The 21,362-nt window shown below is 41.3% G+C and overlaps 1 long non-coding RNA gene across 1 annotated transcript; it reads right to left on the reverse strand.

The window, feature by feature from the left end:
* Positions 1–9,262: 9,262 nt before the first annotated feature.
* On the reverse strand, positions 9,263–21,339 carry LOC141758550 (uncharacterized). Its single transcript, XR_012591890.1, has 3 exons — positions 21,188–21,339; positions 20,982–21,097; positions 9,263–10,927 (listed from the first exon to the last, which is right to left on the reverse strand). It is a non-coding gene; the product is annotated as an uncharacterized LOC141758550 (long non-coding RNA).
* Positions 21,340–21,362: the final 23 nt, after the last annotated feature.

Genomic DNA, 21,362 nt, shown 5'->3' on the forward strand with positions numbered 1-21,362 from the left:
CTGTTCCTGCAAACACATCCTCCGTCCCTGTAGTGCTGCTCCGTGGCAGCTCATCCACACGTTACAAATGCGTTTGACCCTATGTGGAGCATCAGACAACACCCTTCTTTGTATTCCTGTTGCTGTTTTTTCCTCAACGCAGACGCTATAGCCTGAGATTGAACTGTCTGTTATTTTGTAAAGGGGAAGGGTTCGGAATTTCTATTCGGTGGTGTTATTTTTAAAGGAACAAAACATTTAAAAGGATAAAAATACGTGACTTTACTGGCTGAATTGTCAGGTATTTTATATTGAAATATACGCCTATAATTCCTCTAAAAATGTACATTCAGAATTGTGATTACTCAGCTTCCTTTTATGTTCTTTTCCCAGTATAAATTATAATTTTTCCAATAATAGTTCAGCAGACAGGCAGAGAAACTGCAAGACAGTAACAGGACGTTTAAGAATGTAAATTTTTATACTTATAATATTTTATTTATTTATTTATTTATTATTTATATTATTATTTATATAAAAACAGTGTTTAAAGTTAATTGTGATTTGGGAATTTTTGGTTTTGAAACAAGTTACAAAGCGAGTCTTGAAAGCCACAAAGCTCAACACATCTTGTGAAAAGAAATGTTGAGTTAATTGTTGGTATTTAATCGGAGTGAGGATGCTGGAAAATGAATCGACGAAAAATAAAACAAGCGATGAAGATAAGCGATAAATACTCTTTGTTCAATATAAATTTGTATGATAACAGTATCTTTATTAAAACTGCAATAGTGGTACCAGCTTTAACACAACAGCTACTACGCCCTACTATTACAACCAGTTAATACTACACTGTAGTTAGTGGCACTTAGTGGCAACCGGCTGTATAAAGTGCAGCTGTTAGTATCACATTATGTTCATGAAAATGTTCCTGACCTTTTCCCTCTCCCTCGTGTCTCACTCTGTAATGAAAACTTTAATTCAATAAATCGGCCAAGGTCGACTCTCCCCTCTCTGCACAGCGCTGCACTGACCTGTCATATCCTCTCATACCACTGCTGCACATACAGCAGCAGCACTCTGAAACACACACACAAACTGGATCCTACTAACCTCTCACATTCTCCACACGCTCCACAGAAAACACAACTGTATGAGGACTACGTGGCGTTGTGCTGCAAGGTTAAATTCTCCTTCTACTGGTCGGCTCTGTGAGGACAAAACATATCTACTCTCTTAACTCTCTTTCTGTACTGACCTTCAGCTTGCTTTCTTTTCTTTCACACAAATAATAACAACATAGTCCTTTTCTGTATTGGCTAGAAAACACTACAGGTGAATAGGTTAAACATTTTAACTAATAGATATCAGCATGAAACTTCCCCAGTTCATTACTGGCATTTTCAAAGTAAATAATTGTTGGACCATGAATGTCTGTGCAAATTTCATGGCATGACATTGATCCCTACATGTTAATCTCCTTTCAAGGCTTCCCATCTTTGCACCATAAGGCCAACAATGTTCTCAATTCAAATTCATGTCAAGAATTAAAAAACAAACTTCAGTCCCAAACTCTCGTGAAGAAATAATGGCAGAAACAACACAGAGATTCAACTTTCACAAAGAAAAAGTGTGACTGTGTTAACAAGCAGGGTGGAAGATCAACACTACCTAACAGCCAATTGCCGGTAAACCTTGGCTGTTACCACAACAGCAGGCACTTCCACAAGTGCAATTCCCTGTCCGAAACCCGCTCAAAACTTACTTTAACATTGTCACCATATTTAATTATAACTTTGGACTGAGTTTGCTTTGAAATAGGCTTTGTGTTAGGAGATTTGAATGTGGATCATGATGGAAAAAAAGCAGGTTTTTCATAATTATCACCATTATAGCGTGTTTTTAATATTATATGCAGGCATTCTGAAGAAAGCAAGGCATTTCATATAATACCAGTATCTTTATTTAAATATCTGTGTTTTAAAGAGGACCTATTATGCAAATTTTTAGGTGCATACTTCTATTTTGGGTTTCTAGAACGTGTTTACATGCTTTAATGTTTAAAAAGTGCTTTATTTTTCTCGTACCGGCTGTTTGGTGCTGATTGGTCAACTGAAGCAAACTCTTCGGACTCCGCTCCAGCTCCGCTCTAACTAGCTTTGATTGAGGGTGTGCCAAACTAGCCGTTAGGCAGGTATAATGCAAATGTGTTACTTGGTGACATCACCACGTTACGGAAGAAAAGGCGGGACTTTCAGGCAGTTCAGGATCAGTGATTCTGTGAGGGACAGACGAGAACTTTGGGCTTTGTAACTTTGCAGACCTTTTACATGCACAAAAAACAATATAACACACTAAGGTAAAGAGAAAAACACAGTATGTCCTCTTTAAAGATAATCAAGCTTCATTAATACAAAATTCTCCATGTTTTGACACCAAAAACTCAGTTCAAGTGGGATCTACAGTATAGTATAAGAGAGTCAATTTCCCAGTGTGTTCATGGGACCTTTGTGTTCACATAAGGTTGATTCAACGACACAGCCAGCCGGCTCGTCCTCCTCCTCGTTAACCTCTCGCTTTTCGGTCTCCCTCCCAGCGAAGCGAGAAAAAGATGACGCACAGAATAGGGAGAGAGAGATGGACGAGTGATGTTCCCATTACTGCTCTGTTCATTTGAGCCCTGGAGGGGAAAAAGAGAGAGAGAGAGAGAGAGAGAGAGAGAGAGAGGAGTCTGAGTACTATTAGTGTGAGTCTGCCTCGAGGAAAGGAACATTAGAAAGCAAGAGGAACATTACAGTTCACACACTTCATGTACAGTAGCAGGCGTTTGAATTTATAGCGTTCTTATATTATGAATCTGTTCTGATCTAAATCTCCTCCTTTTTCTCACATTTCACACTCAGACACACGAGTGGAGGACGGATGAAAGGCTACTTGAAGGATTCAAGAGACGCTGTCAAACCTTCTGATTGGCTTGACAAGTGGTTCATCATGGGCCGCGTACACCTCGATGTTAGCAGTGTGGATGGCTTTTCATTAAAGGGATATGGAAGGTGTTTTATGTCAGTCAGTCAGAGGAGGAGACAGCGCTTTTAAAGCGGGAGGTGTCGGGGTCAGACAGCTTCAAACAGTTTATTATTTTTAGAGGCAATTATGCAGATGTGTTTATCTCCGTTTATAGTAAGAAGATCTGTTGAATGGTTGACTTTCATGGCCTTGTCAAAGCATAAATTAAAAAGCATGTAGACATGAAAGTGTGTTAAAAAGAGACCAAAGGGTAATCAGCAGAAATGTGTGATTAGCCATCACAAATTGAATGTGATACAATGTAGGACGTAGAAAATGTCTGTTTTAATTATCTTACGACAGATTTGTGTAGGTAACTGTAATTTATATGTATATTATGTAAATTAGTGACACAATAACAGTTACTCTTGTCATTATTTTTAATAATTAGTTGCATTTTAAGCTTTTCCTAAAGTTCAATGAAGTCTGAATGATATCGTGCTTGCAACACTTTAATAAAACTGGGTCACAGTTTTGATAAGTTACAATAATATCTTTCGACGGCTCCCTCTCCTGATTGACTCCGCTTCAAGGTCTTTCATTAATGTTTTAAATTCATCAAAAGTAATCAGATTCTCCAGCTTCAACTTAGCTTGCAGTAATAGCTAAAGGCCATCTTACCTAGTTCTGTGTGGACCTTAGGTGCAGATAATAAGTACAGGTAAGACGAGCGTAGGCTATAGCTGCCAGTGTTGCGCGATATGAGAGTGCACAGATAGCAGGAGAGCATAACAAGAATGGACTTATAAATAATTGTTATCCTTAAAAAATACAGAACCAAAAGAGTCATTCATGGGGCGGATCTCTAGTTGCAGGTGAACCAAACAAACAAGGTCCGCAGGATACCTGAAATGTCAATTATATTCCTTCATCACATTGAAAAACTGTAGATACAGAAGGTCACCAAGAAGTTAATCTGCAATCTGCAAAGCTTCAACCAAAAGAACAGAAATACAGCTCTTAGTAATTTGTTTTATTCACATGTTGTTTGTCGAGGTTTTGGACTTCTGAAAAGCTTTGTGCATTCACTGAGGCTACAGTTCTGCACCTGAAACAAAAACAGATACCAGACCCGAGACCTGAGGCTATATTTTTATCATTTCTTCTACAATGACTAAGTTATATCCTTGCTTTGTTAAGGCTTTCCCTGGAGGTCCACCAGCACAAAAAACATATAATTTTTACTTTATAAGCTATACATTTGCAAAGGCCTTTCCCCAAATCATTGGGGATTTTAAGAAGCTCATTTTTTGCAGCGTTCTTGCTTCATTTCATCCGTTACTGACCGCTAGCTCACTGGGGTTAATGCAAGGCATGGGCTATACTGTCTGTCTTCCCCTCCCGGGAGCATTACGTACCTACTTGTAAAACATGACACGCATTGACGCAAACGATTCCCAGACTCAGAGACAGAATTGTCTTATTAAGTTAGGATTTTCTGATCGTGTTCCTGCCATATTGGACGTCATTGAAGCGTCTCCAGATGTGACAGGAATGATGGCTACTAAAACAGAGTAATAAAGAAAAGAAATTTCCCCTAAAACAAAATGGTCATCATTAGAAATAAGAAAGAAACATCAGCTAAAGTACATACTGTACATTTTGGTTTAGCATACCTTAAATGCATTGACTTAAACTCCCTCCCTGGAGGGTTGGCCGAACCCTCACCCCAATTACTAACCTTAACCTAACCATTAAGGACCAAAACCACTTTACATCATGCTGAATGCAGCTGCTGTACAAATTCAAATGGGGACACCAATTTTGTCCCCAATTAGACATGCGGTCCCCAGTCAACTGCTTAAAATTACCCCAGAAACCACACACACATTCACACAGAACAACAGAAAATTCCAGGTGTATGATGGGAAACATCCCACGGGCAGGGTTTAGTTTGACTTTCATTTCCCAGCTATTGCATAGTCCCAATTTTTTTGTTCGTGAGGTTGCAGGGCACAGGAGATGGGGAGGGTTGTAGAGCGTGAAGCCATTTATAAGTGGGTTTGGGAGTCACACAGACAAGTCTACAAACCCTCACAGAGATATTCATTACCTCTCCTGTACTCCCAATCATAGAATCACACTCTGTCCCTGCTGTACGCAGGCATGCTTTAACAGATTCAGTCATAACACTTTTCTCCTCTGAGTTATTTGATTTTAAAAACAAGCAGGAAAACACATGATTCACTTTTTTGCAATAGAATTACAGCCGGCCACCGTCATTAGGTGGAGAGGTTTCCGTGACCTTTATAACTTTTTTTCCAATAATGAGTCGTAGATTACTTTGAACTGTGCTTCAGCCTTTTGCCTTTTTTACTCATCATGCTTTTAATTTAATGCATTAACACCCGGGTTATTAGCCAGGTGGATCAATGTCTTTTTGTAGGCGGTGACTTCTTTTAAAACCTTTTATGCCTTTTTTCAGTCATACACAGTGTTTTTTGTTCTTGCGTTAGGGTTGGATGCTGATACCAGAATTTCATTAGTGACACCAAAAGTTAATTTTTTTTGGAGAAATATGATGTTTTTCTATTAAACCTTTTTTTCCCATTTAAAGCCAGCCCAACAAACATCGGGTTTTCATCCAGGAGACCGCTTGTACGTGTGCCATGCGTTAAGTTTCCCGTTACAATCAGCTTCGTTTGCGTCCTGTGTTCAATTCACAAACGTAGTAATTTTAAGACCTAAACCTGTAGTTTTGTTGCATAAACCTAAGGATTTTTTTGGTTTAATTCACAACTTTAAGCTACTGGTGGTCGGGAGGGGAGGTGGATGAGTCCAACAAACACTGGACTCTTCCAGACCCCAACTAAGTTGTTTTGTTTCATTTTTGTTTTGTTTTGTTTCAATTGAAAACGTTAATCACGTGTTGAAAACGGTTTAAAACCGTGGCCGTAATCCAAGAGAAAATACATTTCCCTTAAAATGTATTTTATTGTTATGCCGTTTAGTTGTATGGGAACGTAATTTTGTGGGTGTTTAAGCATTTTTTATAATTTTTTAGATTTACATTTTTTTGTCCACCTGGGGCAGCAGAACATAGAGTAAACACACCACCAACATATTATCACATTATGAAGTTAATATGGTTAGTAAACAGTGGTTTACTAAAGGCTCTGAACACCCACACATGTGTTTTCAGTTAATCTGACTGATTAGAGGTCTTCTTAGGACTGTGTGGACGTGTTTAGAATAGTTGATTGACATCTTCCTGTTTAGCTTTGTTGCACCTGTTAGGGGCGGGACATATAACACCTATCATTCTCATTGGTAGATGACGATTTGTGACCTCAGCAGAGGCCAGAATAACTGAAAACACCTGAGTGGGTGTTCAGAGGCTTCAACACAGAGCAACATCAGCATTCGTATCCAAAATTCACTCTTCTTTTTTGCTCTGTTTTTGGTCTCCACCAACTAAAATTTGTCTAAAACTGGCAGAATTTTTTAATTAAACCTGATCAAAGAATAAGCAAACAAGTTTCCAAATCTTACCAGACATTTGATACCAGCTTTTGGTAATTGACAAACCCAGCCAGAGTTCTGGATCAAACAGTTTTTGCTTTAATCTCCGGTCAATTTCTTGCAAAGATATAAAGAAAGTTATAAGAGATAAACAGGAAGAAGCCTTCTGAAACAGACCGGCAGTGCATAATGTGATTACGGTGAATTAAAGAGTATTAAATGCCTTGCTGCAATTACTCCCTTACTGTGTGAGTGTTTGTAATAGATGAACATATCAGGCTTTATTTAAATGCAGCGAGGCCAATGGCTCTCTCATCAGAAACAAAATCAGCATGAATAAATAAGTAAACAAACTGGAGCAGCCCGGCTCTGTGATGATGAGAAGTGTCTGCTGGCTGGATATTAATCGATGGCGGCGGTTTCCATCTTCGACCCGGTGTTGTTTAACAAGAGGAGAACAGCAGCAGACGATTAGCGATTTCAGATGGATCCTGCTCGAGCTTTGTACGTCTATCTGCCGTTCTGTCTGGTTGCATTTTAAGCATTGTTCACTCTCAATTGCTCCCCTGCTTCTTTCATTCACTGTCTTCTTTTTCTCTTTTTCACTCTCCTTGTTTTCTCTCTTTGACCCATTTGATGACCTCCCCTGTCTGCTCTTTCTTTCTCTCTCCTGCGCTGTCCCTCTTATCGCCGTGTTGTTGTATCAGGTTAGCAGTCGATGGCGTGAGGTGACAGCAGACAGGTAAAGATGAATGGAGTCCCGGCTCGGCTCCGCGGGGCCGAGGCGGTGCTTCGCGCACGGATCACTGGCGGTGCTAATTCAGGCATAAACAGACTCACAAGCACACAAAGAAAGTAATGAAGCGAGGCTGATTGGACAGTGTAGACATGCACACACACACACGGCAGTGATACCGGAGACACATGCACACATGAGAGTTGTAGGAAAAAAAGCTGGCAAGTGTGCAGCAGCTCTCCAGTGGGCCGTATGCATGTTCACCTGTCAGTGCTTTAGGGAGAACTGACCAAGTGTACATCCGTCTCAACCTCCGTCATTTCTTTTGCTTTCCTTTTCCTTCTTGTCCTCCCCTCTTTCTCTTTCCTTACGAACATATATTCAAATCAAGCACAATTATTGCACTGAATCTTATGTTCAGTGTTGCCAGATCTCACAAGAGAAACAAGCAACCAGGTCTATAGGAAAAGCCAAAACAAGCGACCTTACCTACCTACCACAATATGAGAGAGAGGCGGCCACTTGATTACTTCATGTAGTATATGTATGAATTTATTTTGGATTGCATGCATTTCATTTCATTTTTGCGTCTATTTTTAGCTTGTAACTTTCCGTTTTTCTTGTTAACTAACTAGCTTGTATATTACTCTTACAAAAATGGCAAATTGTCCCCCCCTTTAGGGCAAATCCAACCTTTAAGTCCACTCTCTTTTCCCCAGTCTTTGTTATACTTTTTGCCATATTTCGCCCACTTAGTACCTGGCATTGTTAGCTAAACTCCATCAACCCCTCGAAGATCAACAACAACAACAACACAGAGTGGCGGTGGCGGTGAGCTACTGTGTTGTGTAAGGGGTTGTGTACGGATCCTACAACAGGACAAACTACTCTTTAATGTCCCTCCTTTCCTCATTCTCCTCTTTTCGCTTCCTCTCATAGTCTACCCTCCTCTCTTCTCCTTATTTACATCTTCTCCTCTCCTCTCCTCTCCTTTCTCCTCTCCTCTCCTCTCATTACATCCAACCCAGTGAGTCTGGGTTTGATCTCTGCCTGATGGTGATCTCTCTCCCCGAGCGCTGACAGGTACGATGGGCTTCACATCCTCCCCTCGGCGCCCGATGACTCAGAGAGAGTGATCAGAAAGTGCGATGCTCTCTCCTCTGTAAATGAACGCGCTCAGATGTATGGAGAGCGGAAAGGAAACGAAGGCGGCGAGTGCAGGTGGAGACATGCCAGCCGAAGGAAAGTGGATAAGAGCGTATGCATGCGTACATGTGTGTGTTAGAGAGCGAGAGAGAAGGATTAAAGCCTAAGCAGTAGAGACAAAGAAACTAAATTACTTCAGCCGATGTCTCTTTCAGTGACTCAGAGGTGATTCTAGTTTACTACAAGTGCTGTAGTTTCGTTTTCACACATCAGTATCTGTCTTTCTTTTGTTACAGTACATAGTTTACATAAATGCAACAAGAACCTTTTGAGACTGTCCACACTATGCTGGCTGAATCTGAAAATACATCTTTTTGTCTCTGTTTTGGCATTTCTTTGCAACACGATCTCAGGCGTATAAATACCACAACATTACAAGGCCATGTCATGAGAACGTATTTTAGCCTCTTCGCGTGTTATTTGTACTTTTCTTTTTGGGGTTTATGCCACGCAACAAAACTACGGTAACGGCTGCACTTAGGTTTAGGAAAAACATCATGGTTGGGCTTGAAATAAGTACGTAAACTAAGTAACATACATTTGGAAACAGCGTAACAGAAGTACGGAAAACACGTCTCAAACGTCATTAAGGGAACTTCAAAATAACGCAATAACACTTTGGGACACGAACACCGGCCTCCTGAATGGAAGTCCTATGTTTGTTGGACCCGTTGTTGGACAATATAACCGATAACACAGTACAGGTGTTGTCATTAACTTTTTTATTTTGTTTATTGTCAGACATTATGTTCTGACTGTTCACCTGGAGCTAGTTCTTATTTTCCACCACTGCTTAGATGTTTGTGGTCACTCGTAAATCACAAATACATGTACATGTGCAAGTCCTGCAGGGTCTTGCATGGGTCACATGCCAGGTGTTTGTTTTAGTGAAACGTTTGTAAGTCTAGTGAACAGGAGACACCATCAAATTACTGATTTTCCCATAGATCAGTTGTCTGACAACAGAAACAAAAAAAAATCAATATGTAATCATGTATCATGTTTTCACATATAGAAAGCTTTTTTTCATATTTCGCCGGCTTGGCTGGACGCAGTGTCAAGCTGACCTGACTCAGTGAGCAGGTGGATGAGTGTGTTTGTGTGACAGACAGAGAGATGTTCAAAGAGTCTGTATCACACGCCTGAAACTCACTCTGGAGAAATTGGTCTTGTCTCTAAAAGCGGGGATACTATCTTCCTGTCTCTCACACACACACACACGCACACGCACACACACACACACACACACACACACACACACACACACACACACACGGGTAGAAGACACTATCAGTGTTGTCAGGTGGTTCGTGCTGACTCAGATAAGGTACACCCTCCTTATCGTCTCTTAAAGTGCAAACTTGTCTACATTCATCTGCTCGGCTCTGATCTCTCTCTATCGCGCACACACACACATGACCTTCCACAAGCTGTACTTATCACCTCTTTTGTACTGATAGTTCCCACCTCTATCAGTTTACATTATCAGCTGACTTTGTGCTGCATTGATCAATAAAAAGGGGACAAAATGTCAAGCGGTAAGGTTGCAGATTGAAACTTCTCCCGTGTGCCGAGTGTGTAGGAGAACTATAGGGTGGCCGACGCGAAAACGTGAATAGCTCTCTCTAGAGCCAGATGTTGTGAGAGTAGCGTAGGTCATTTGGAGCAGAGTCAGTGTGTAGAGTAGCTGTAGATGTCCTGGATACCATTTTTTGGGCTTTGCGGCGCAGCATGCTGTCTGTTTGTCTCCATCTCCCCCGTTTCAGTGCTCCGGACAGTGCCACTACTGCACCACTACACATAACTAATAATAATGAATGTTGTCTATGAATAATGTGGTGTGTTTGGAGGTCGAATACCATGGCAACGGTCGAAGTTTCGAAGCATTCGGGTCAGCCCTAGTGTAGAGTGTGTGTGTGTACATGGAAAGTGAGTGGTGAAGCAAGAGAGAGAGAGCGGCGGCGGCGAATGTGTTGTGGAACAAGTGAGCTATAGTGGAGCAGAAGACAGAGTTAGTTTATAGCTCTGAGAATATTAAGTGAATGTACAGTGGAAGTTGCAGTTTGTGCAGAAATAAATGCTGCAGCTCCTCAAGACCAACGGATGTTATCAGCGTCTTGTTTCCCGGCGGTTGAGTGGAGTGACGGCGTGGGGGGTTAACTCCATCACACGGTTTGGTTTGTCCGTTCTGGGCTACCGTAGAAACATGTTGGCTGAGCTTTGTGAAGAGGAGCCGCTCCATAAACGACTCATTCTAAGGTAACACAAACACAAACAATTCCTATTATCAGCTGAAAACGGGTTCAATGTGACGTTTTATCTTTACAGAGCAGTTTAACACTTTCATGGTTTACATGACAACTCAACACATTAGAGAAGCTGCAGGGTGAGAATGGACGTGGAAAGTCACAAGTACAGTTTCTGCAGCAGTGAATGTGTCCTTCCCCTCTGAATCGCCCTCGCTCCAGAGTTCGACCCCTGCGGAAAAACAAATTATTAACTACTGGTTGTGTCGTATTTAAAGATGTTGATAGAATAACTATCCAGCTGTCCTGAGGAAGCATGTCAAATGCATTGTATAACAGAAAATCAATGTCGAACCCCGGAGGCCCGGTGAAGCAGAGCAGAGGATTCTGTATCCTGAGCGGCTGTGTTCAGTTTCACCTACAAAACACTCGCACAAATTTCCCCTGCCACTTATCGACTGGTGCCTAAAAAATAAACAAACAAAAAAAAACAATAAGGATGAGTGAGAGTGTGTCTCAGTGTGTGTCTGTGAGCTGACAGACGATGACGGCGGTCCTGATGAAGGTCGGTCGCTGTGTCCCTGTGCCCACTGGGTCGGAATCATCGTTCCAAATTTCTAATAGTTGCTGCTTCCTCGCTGATTTCCTCCGGGGTACGAACTGAAATGGACTTTGCTCAACTCAGGATACATCATATGTTTTTTTTTACTTCTCTTGCCGGTCTAACGGTTCTCTCTAAAGTCATAGATATGTTTTAATCACTGTTCATCATCACTTGTCCGTACACCCACAATGTTGGGTTCATGTTTTTCATTCTTTCTTTTATACCACTTTCTTTAAGCTGACTTTTTGGCCACTTGGGCGCACTAGAAAATAAACCTGTAAACAAGCCAGACATGTTATCACCTTTTAAGGCTACGTTCAGACTGCAGGCAATTCTAAGTTGTTTTTCTCAAATCAGATCTTTAAGACAGACGATCCGCACTGTTATTTGCAAGTGATCAGATCAGATTTGTGTGTCCAGACATCACCAACCTATCTGCATGGGTTGCTGTGGTAACGACGTGGCGTCAGTAACTATGTAGCTATGCTGGTGACGTGGCTTTCGAACGCAAAAGCACTCGCCCTCTCGCCCTGTCAAGTCGCGGGGCAACTTGGTAGGTTTTAATTATCTTTAAAGGGACTATTTGTAACTTTCAGAATTGCTTGTTAACAGCGACAGTCAACTAAGTCAACGAATGTCAGCGTCGGGCTCGTGCTTGCTCGCTCTAAATATACATGAACGAGCATCGATCAGAACAGTGAGGCGACACACGTCAGCTAAAACCACAATATCACACTATATTTCACCTGCTTGGCAGCAATGTTAGCTGACCAGACGAAGGTCTCTCCATGAATCACTGCTGATCCTAGTGTTGGCTTTTCCTGCTTCAGCAAAAGCGGGTCGGTGCCGGAGCTGAAGCAGGAAGAGAAACGTTATCACCTCCCGACTGCGCCCGCAGGGAGACACCGGCACCTGGTCGGAGGCGATAATGTTTCTCTCTGTGGAGCCCCGTCACTTCACGAGACACGGAAAACCTCTGTTGGTCTGGAGGAGCTGCAGCATTTATTTCTGCACAAACGTCCACTGTATGTTCACTAGATATTCTCAGAGCTAAACTAACTCTTCTGCAGTGTGGAGTGAACGCACGTTCACGTCTAGAGGTGGAGCGAGACAGCGAGAACGCGCGCTGTGTGAGTGAAGACCAGCAGGCAGCGGAGCAGAGGCTCCGGCCACACGCGAGTGCGCATATGCGAGCGTGCATGGGATCCCGACCCGGTACATTTATACGCTTAAAAAGTTATAATCAGTCCCTTTAAGTTTTAAAGTAAAAAACATAACTGAACTAAGGATGAGTAAAAAGACAGGGAAGAAACAAAATAAAAGTTTAACAGAAACACATCATGCTCATTTTCAGGTTCATACTTGTATTTTGGGTTTCTACTAGAACATGTTTTTCTCATACTGTCTGTCTGAATGTACCTGTACTTACTGTTTTAGCGCCTGTCTCTTTAAGATCTGATTGGCTTTTGGGAAACATATGGTGCACCTTTACAAAGGTAGTTCTCAAGCTGTGGGCGATATATTCTAATGAGCCTGCATGTGACAAAGGAAGTGGAGCCAAATCTGACTGGCTTGTTGAATCACATGTTTTCTGATCTAGACAGCCCACAATAAACTGACTGGGTTGTTTTATTTCACAGTTTGTGGGTTGGTAGACACTCCAGATACCCGAATGTATGAGCACAAGGACTGAAAAACTGAGTTTTTCATGTCTCCTTTAAGTCAGGAGAAAGACTATTTTTAGTGAAAAGACAGTCTGCAAACACACTGATATGTTAAAAAGGGTCAGCAACTTTGATAACCAGTATAGTCTCCATTAATAACATCCCAGCTAATGTATTTCTCTCTTCTCTGTTCATTCTGCGGTCCTCCTCCAGGATAGCAGAGGGCTGAACCTCATTTTAGCAGAGCTCAAAGACTCCGAGAGGGGTGAAGATCTGGCCGATAATAAGGCTGCTCTTGGCTACAGGGTCAGGAGGGTGGGACCGGTTAATTAGACGGCTATGGTTTTGGCTTCTGTAGCCTGCAGTGTGTGAGTGTATGTGTCTTGTTGGCAGATCGGAGGATGTCTGTTCACACTCTGTGATGATATGGCATATGTGTGTGTGTGTGTGTGGCCTGGCTCCGTGGCCGTGCCGTCGGCGGCTCATCGTGGTTTTTTTTGTTAATTTGCTGAAGTAATCGTTGCCAAAACACCCCAGGAGCTGTCACCTTGGAAGGACAAGAGGAGAGGCGACAGTGTGTGCTTTATAGTGTCGTTCACAGGACGTCAGCAGCGCGACGCCCGCTAATCACAGCTGTGGCTTTCATCTGATGACCTACACTATCTTTTCAGCCTGAAATCAAGATCTGATTTATCTTTCTTTCAGACGAGGTGGCAGCGAGCACTTGTTGTTGCTCTGGGTTTCTGGTTGCATCCTCTAAGACTGTTGATATATAGGCTGCGTACACACAACCTAGACCTGGGTGTGCCGCGCCGAAATTGCTCCCCGAAAAACTCATTGAGAGACTGGTGCTCCTCAGGATAGAAGCCTCTGGTCTAATAGGAAGCGGTGACAGGTTGGAAGGGATGAAAAATCAGGCTGATCGTATAAAGCCGAGGAAGAAGCCACATGAGGTGCAGGACGTAGAACCACATCATTCTTCAACCCTACCGCCTACAAATTATGTTTGTATACTAATTTGTTTTCACAATTACATTGTTGTAAGAAATATAAAGTGAGTGAAGAGAGTGCTACATTTTTGTTCTGCTAAGAAGTCGTAGAACTTCACCTACAGACCACTCCAAATCTCACTAATTCACACGTTTTATCTTGTTTATTTAATTAACACAAAACCCCAAAAGATTTAAAAATGATAATTCACCATTGTATAGGGGGTTATGTGCCAGACTGGGCTTAGGTTTCAGCTAAATGTAATAAACACGGCATGCCTTGTACTCCCAGAACATCAGTTGTTTTAGCAAGTGTTTATGTTCAACGGAGAGTGCTGTTCATGTTTCCGTTTCCAACTGGGAGTCAACTTTGTTTTATCTATTTCAGCATACATCAGACCAGCAATATGTCATCCAGAGTAGGCTCTCATGGCCACGCCCCCTTTTGGGGGAAAACAATCCCGTGTCCCTTATAGGCGGTAATAGCGTAACCAGAAGAAGTTGAAACATGTCTCCAAACTTCTACTTTAAACAAACTGGTAATAGTAATAACGCTATGCTGAAGAGATGCTGTGTAGTTGGTTGCATCAACATTCAAAAACACTGATTTGTTCCCCTGCCGTGTCCTAAAAAAGATATAATAGAGGGGTTTTATGGCTCCAAGCTATAGACCAGACCAGCATGGCGTCATCACCGAGGCTGCGCTCCCTTTAGGGGGAAAGAAACTCGCTGTCACATTAAACAGGAAAATGATGAAAAGCTGTTTCGCACTGAGATTTGAGGCACGTAAGATACGTGAATATTCACTGTCAGTGTGGTAAATGGCTTAAAGATGCTGTTGAGTTAAACAACAGTGGCTAAAATGATTATTAGATAGTTTATAAAACAAACATTTGTTTAAAAAGAGATGAAAGCATACGAACGTGTCAAAATTATAATCCAAACACACAACAAATTACACTGCAGTCTCTGGGATCTTCGGTTTTCTATCCCCCAAAAAGGGGCGTGGCCTTGAGGAAAATATCCAAATGTGCCGGTCTGATGTATGACCAAAACCTTAACCACATATTTATTGTTATAACTATGACAACGAAAGTCCCCTAAACCTTAACGGAGTCATTTTAACTTTAACCATGATTTTTCCCTTGTCTTAACAAAAAACTTATTTTAATCTAAAACCATCATCTTTCCCTAAACCTAACCAAGTCATTTTTGTTAACATTTTTGCGACTTAATACATAAATTAACAATGTTTCCTCATTATGTCGATAAAAAAAAAATATTTTGGGCATTAGTTTTCCTCAAAAGCATATTTGCTGTTGCATATTAGTAGTAAATGTAATTTCTAGGAGACAGGATTGTATTCTTCAGTTTGAATTTTTTGACATAGTTTGTAGAAAAATTAAATAGTAGCCTAGTTTATTAAAAAAAAATTATGTAAAAGAGAGAAATGGAACATTTATTTCTGTAATTTGTCTAAAATAATAAGCCCTTGATACAATCTGTCTCATTAAGTCCCTTTACTTCTGATTAAAATTTCCCTGACGACCAAAAATGTCAACTTTACCCCCAGAAGTGATGATTTATATCAAAGCAGTAAAGGAATATTTTTTAAGAGCAAGAAGAAGAACTTTTCCAACATGCTCTGGACTCTTCTCTGTATTGTTCTGCTTATTTGATTCCCTCAATTCCTCGACACAGATTTGAATCGGAGGCTCGGTCTGGATCCGTGCTTCCTGAATGGCCGAGCTCATTCCCTTCCCAGAGATGGGAGCGATTGCGGGAAGTGAGCCTGACGATTGCTGAAGTAATTAACGTTCCTGCTGGCTGGCAGATCCGATCGTCTCGTCTCGGATATAGGAGAGGAGTTTCTGCACGCACATACGTACACACTCTCGCACACACACACATACAGCAGATCCTGAAATGCAAAGTTTAATTGCATACTGTAGCACAATAAAAATGTGTCCTCATATGCACAGACAGCTGTCACACTCCGACCGCTGTACTGCTTTGATGATTTAGTTAATGTGATAGTGGAAGGCAAAACAACCAGAGCGGCTGTCACGTTTCTGCATGTATGTCAGTGAAATAGTAATGATGTTGTCTGTTTGTGTATTTCCCTTTAATAAGGCTATCATTGTAAATAAATTGCACATTTTCAGTCAGGAAAATGGAGACGTGCTGGGTGTTTTTTGTCCCGGTTTTCGTCATCAAACCATATTATAATCCTTTTTCTAACACACACAAATAAATCTCTCTCTGCTCACTACCTGGTCTCATATCAGCTGACCTAATATGCTGCCCTCTTTCCTCTCCTATCTTTCCCTCCACCTCCCTTCCCTTATTCTCTCTATCTCCTCTCAAAGCCACCTCATCTTCTTCCCTCCTCCTCTCTTTTTCGATCTCTCCCCCTCTGACGATTCTCAGACATCTCCTTCACCATCTCCTCCTCACAAATACCCTCTACCGTTGTCCCAAATATTTCTCTGCTTCTCTTGATTTCCCTCCCACATTTTTTCCCTCCTTCTTATCTCCTCCTCTCCCTCTCTCCATCCTCCCTCTCGCCAACGAGGGAAAGGCGGGCCAGCCTTTTGTCTCAAGGTGACTCGGAGCATCTGGAGCTGTTGCCGCGATATGTGAAGCAATTTATTCGCAGGCGGGAGGTGTGAGGAGCCCGGACTCCGGCCCTCTGGTGACTCTGGTTGTGGCCGACAACCCTGTCAAGGTTGCTGCTTGTTGTTTATATACACCTAAACAGCACCGGTGTGATTAAAACCAACTGGATGACCGGTTTTAGTGTCACTTTTTGACATTAATCTTATTCAAAAAGAGCAGATGCACAGGTCGGATAAAAGGGTGGAATATCCCTGGTGGCAAATTATGAAGTGACGTGTGTCTGTGTGTGCACGTAAGTGAATAAATGAATAATGTTTTAGCTTCGAGGGTGGTCCTTATAGACTCCTGTGGTCCCCCTGACATGAATATTAAATCCCCATGCTGGTAACGGGCGCCTAATTGTTCCTCATCTCTCTTTGATTCCCTCCTCCTTCATCTTCGTCTGAGTTTTGAGATGTGATATTTCAACTAAGTGTGGACGTATGTTCGAAAAAGATTATTTGAGTGTGTACATGTGTGTGTGTATAAGTGTGAGTCCTGCTGTTAATGTATCAGTGTGTGTGTGTGTGGGATGTCTGCAGCCTGTCCCAGGTGCTCCATTGATGTTTTCATATGCACGACTCACATCTTTCATCATTTGGCAAGACAGGCTCTTCATCAATCCTGATGCAACCACTACACACATGTAGCTTACACACACACACACACACACACACACACGCTCACACACACACTCTGTGATATGTCCAGGCATGCAGGCACTTCGTGATTGCAGTGAGTCCTAATCATTGTGTTTGTTATCAAAGCACTCAAGAAAAAACACTGAAATAATATATATGGTTTACGACGAAACCCAAATTACCGTCTGGTTATTTGCGAGCGATACTACCAGGTTTTCTTTGCATATTTTATCAAAAGTTACTACTGCATATAAATATTGTTTTACATTCATGTCTAAAAAAATTAAAAAAGGTCTACAGCCTTGCCAGCAGCTCTGAGAGGCTCCTAACACACAGCTAAATGCTAACGTTAGTATGTTAACATGCCTATTTATGACTTTGTTTAAATGTACAAAATATTCCCATTTTTGACCTTATTCTTAAAAATACAATATTGCAACTAACTGTTTACATGACCCGTGTCAAATTCACAATATTGTCATATTCAGAATATTAGTGGAATATTAGTGTGCATGTAAATGTAGTCTATGACACTAACAACATGCTGATGTTTAGCAGGTATAATGTTCACTATCTTGTTTTAGCTTGCTAACTTTTGCTAATTAGCACCAAACACAAATTAGGGAATGCCATTACTAAAGTATTGGACAATGTGAAATTTCAAGTTAGGACCACCAGTTGATCACAATTCATCCTGAGGGGGGCATGAATGAATGAAATGTCAGAGCAATTTATTCAATAGCTGTTGAGCCATTTCACTCAAAACCACTAATATCGGCCTCATGGTGGCGCTAGAGGAAAAGTCAGGGGATCTCAGTCATTAAGATTCATCTTCTGGCGACCATGCATGTCAGTACCAAATTTCATGGCAATCCATCCAACAGTTCAGTCCATTATCCAAGATAAATTGTAAAACCTACACTCTAAAAAAAAATCCGTAGAAAAACAGATAATGTCCTGGCAAAAAACGTACCAAGACATTTTTCCGTTAAATTTACGGACATTTCTGTTAATCCTAAAATGGAAATTTCTGTAAATTTACAGTATATCCTTTGTACCGGGCCAAATAGCAGGCCCAACCTTTACATTCTGGAGGGAAAACAGACGCTAACGCAGCATTTATACGTTACCTATCGGTCTCTGCGGACTGCCTGAGGTTAAAACTGGGGCTAACTCTACCTGACGTCCACTGAAGTCTAAAATATAAGCATTGGTAAAACGTAAATTACAATACCAAACTTGTCTCAAAATGAGTCAGCAAAATATTCCTGGAGTATCTGTAACGTTAATGGTCGACAACAGCTGAACTAAACAACAAAACAGCTTTCCAACTAAAACATTATTGAGCTAACGTTAAGTCTTGAACATAAATCATTTTGGTTAGACATTAATTGTTTATTTTTTAACCACAAAAGTGTGAGAAAAGTTTCTCCAAATTAAAAATTTGAACTGAACTTTGCCGTTTGTGTGTGATGGTCTCTGCCTCTTCCAGCTTTCACGCTAGAGGAGGTTCTTGTTCCCACAATGCAATGCGTATTTAAAAATACGGGAAAAACTCTTGTGAAAAAATCGATACAGAAAATTCCTTCATATTAACACGGTACATTGGCCCGTATTTTTATAGACTTTTCTTAGAGTGTAGATGAGGAGTTTTACTATAAACCCTTTTAGGTTTCTTACCTCTAATCTCTTAATCTATGCTGTTTTTTTTTTTGTTTTTTTTATCACTTCCTTTGTGGAAATAAACTACAATTAAACTTAAACTAAACTGGATCAAAGTGATGGTTAGTATGGCTAAAAATAAGTAAGTAAGCAAGTAAGGCTATAATAAATTTGCATGTGGGTTAAAAACTGGCAGTTGCACAGACATAAAACAGTTAAATGTGACTCTTGGACTTGGAGCCCGAGCTGGCCTCGTATGGTTGGTGTTTACAGTCTGATGGCTGTTGAAATGAATGACTTCCTTTACTCCCCTGGAGCAGCGTGGGTACGCTCTGCTACATGATTAGTGTGTAATGGAGTGGTGAAATGTACTACAGTTCATGAATGCATCCTCTTCCATGTGCCACTTGGATTATGTTTTTATATTGAACATGCAAAATGCTTCTTTTCGCGTGTTATTTGTACGCCGCAAAAATGGTAAACTATGGTAATGGTAAAGCACCATTCTATTCTTCCGGCCACTGAAAAGCGCTTTACATTACATGTCCGACACACATACGCTGATGTGCAGAGACTGCCATACAAGGTGCCAACCTGCCCATCAGGTTCTAATCTAAATACTCTTGCACACACCGATGGCACAGCTTTCTGGAGCAATTTGGGGTTAAATATCTTGCTCAGGGACACCTCGACATGTAGACTGGAGGAGCCGGGGATCGAACCACCGACCATCCGATTGGTGGGCAACCTGCTCTAAACCTCTCTAAACCAAAACAAAACAAAAAAACACAACTATGGTAATGTCTGCAGTTAGGTTTAGGCAATAAAACCACTTAGTTAAGGTTTACGAAAAACATCATGGTTGGGCTTAAAATAAGTACGTAAACTAAGTGAAACGCGTAAGGAAACAATGTAATATAACTATGGAAAACACGTCATAAATGTCTCTAAAAAACACGTGACAAAAGTCACTAACATAACTTGCAAAACAAAACTCCTTCAGTCTCCTTGTTAAAAGTTGTGTGTTTGTTGGACCACCTCCCCTCCTGCCCACCATAAGCAGTCTTTCATGCTTTTCATTCTACATCACTAGCTCTGAGCGTAGCATATTTACGTGGATGTGTTTACATTGGACTCAGTACAGACTGAATGGTGTAAAAATGGCCCGTCCAAGGCAAGAAAAGCGTTCATATTGCACGCTAAATGCCTTGCGGGAATCGTGCAGGATTGTGACACTGGAATCTGATCGAAAATAATGTGAACAGCCAAACAAAACAAAACAAAAATTGGATCTGAGCAATGAATCCAATTTGAGCACTGAGGCTTGGAGTGTGGCCTAAAAACAGAAAATGTCAATAATGACCCATTTAACTTGATAAAAATAGCTTTCTGAAGTACACTGAGACAGCCCCTTCCTTCCTTCCATCCACGCCATCAGTTATTTGTCCAAAAAAAGATAAAAAATCCACCTGTACCTGCGTAAATCCAGGCTTTCTGTTGGACCAACAAACATGTCTTAATTACAGAGGCATGCTGAGCCCCTTTCTGATCTTCAGGGGATGAAAAGAAGTCCAATTACCTTCAACTCAAAAAATATGGGATCAGTAGCTGAGCAGAGGATTAAATCAATATTATGGTCCAATCTAAGGCAATGCTTCAGTAACAAAGCAGAGAGTAATGGAAAAATCAAAGCGCTCAATGTTTGGACTCTCCAACATTACTCATCTGGCCTCCTGAATGGAGTCTTATCTCGTCATGACAACAGCATACAGAGAGAGAGAGAGTAATTGCCATGGCAACAGGTCACCTTGAAATAGAGTAGCTTATCTTTACTTAAACTTGCGCTGACGCAAGTTTTAAGACATGTCACGACTGCTACGCTGTCAGGTTCACCAAACCTGATAGAAAACCTTGTTCACGTCTGACAGCGGATTTGAAGTAAAAGAAGAACATGGTCGCCACTCGATTCAGTCTCTTTTTCTGCTGTGTATTTGTGTCAGTCACCAGCTGACATGTGACCCAAACAGCAGAAGGATATTCCTCCAGGATGCTGAAGCAGATGACTGACCTCCATACGTCAAGATTGTAGGAGGCTTTGATCGGCGACCAGATCGTCTTCATCGTCTCCTGTGTCGCCTTTTTCTTTCCTTTCTAACTCCTCTCTTTCCAATCATCTGTTTCCACCTTAAAAGAAAAGTTCAGTTTGAGAGTCAAGGCCTTTACACCCCCGGGGCGTGATGAATAAACGATATGAAAATGCAAAACACTACTTACTTTTGTGAAAGGTAAGAACGGAAGGAGTGGATCTGGTCTGTGCTGCCTTTGTCAAGGTTGAAAGGAGTAATGAATTTAGCCGTCCTGGTTCGGACTACAGAGCCTCCGTGTTGTTGTTTTATAAATGTAGGCGCAACTCAACCGGTTCCGCGCAATGTGATTGGTTGATGCCTTT

This window comes from Sebastes fasciatus, chromosome 20, assembly GCF_043250625.1.
Source record: "Sebastes fasciatus isolate fSebFas1 chromosome 20, fSebFas1.pri, whole genome shotgun sequence".
In the NCBI taxonomy this organism is placed as follows: domain Eukaryota; kingdom Metazoa; phylum Chordata; class Actinopteri; order Perciformes; family Sebastidae; genus Sebastes; species Sebastes fasciatus.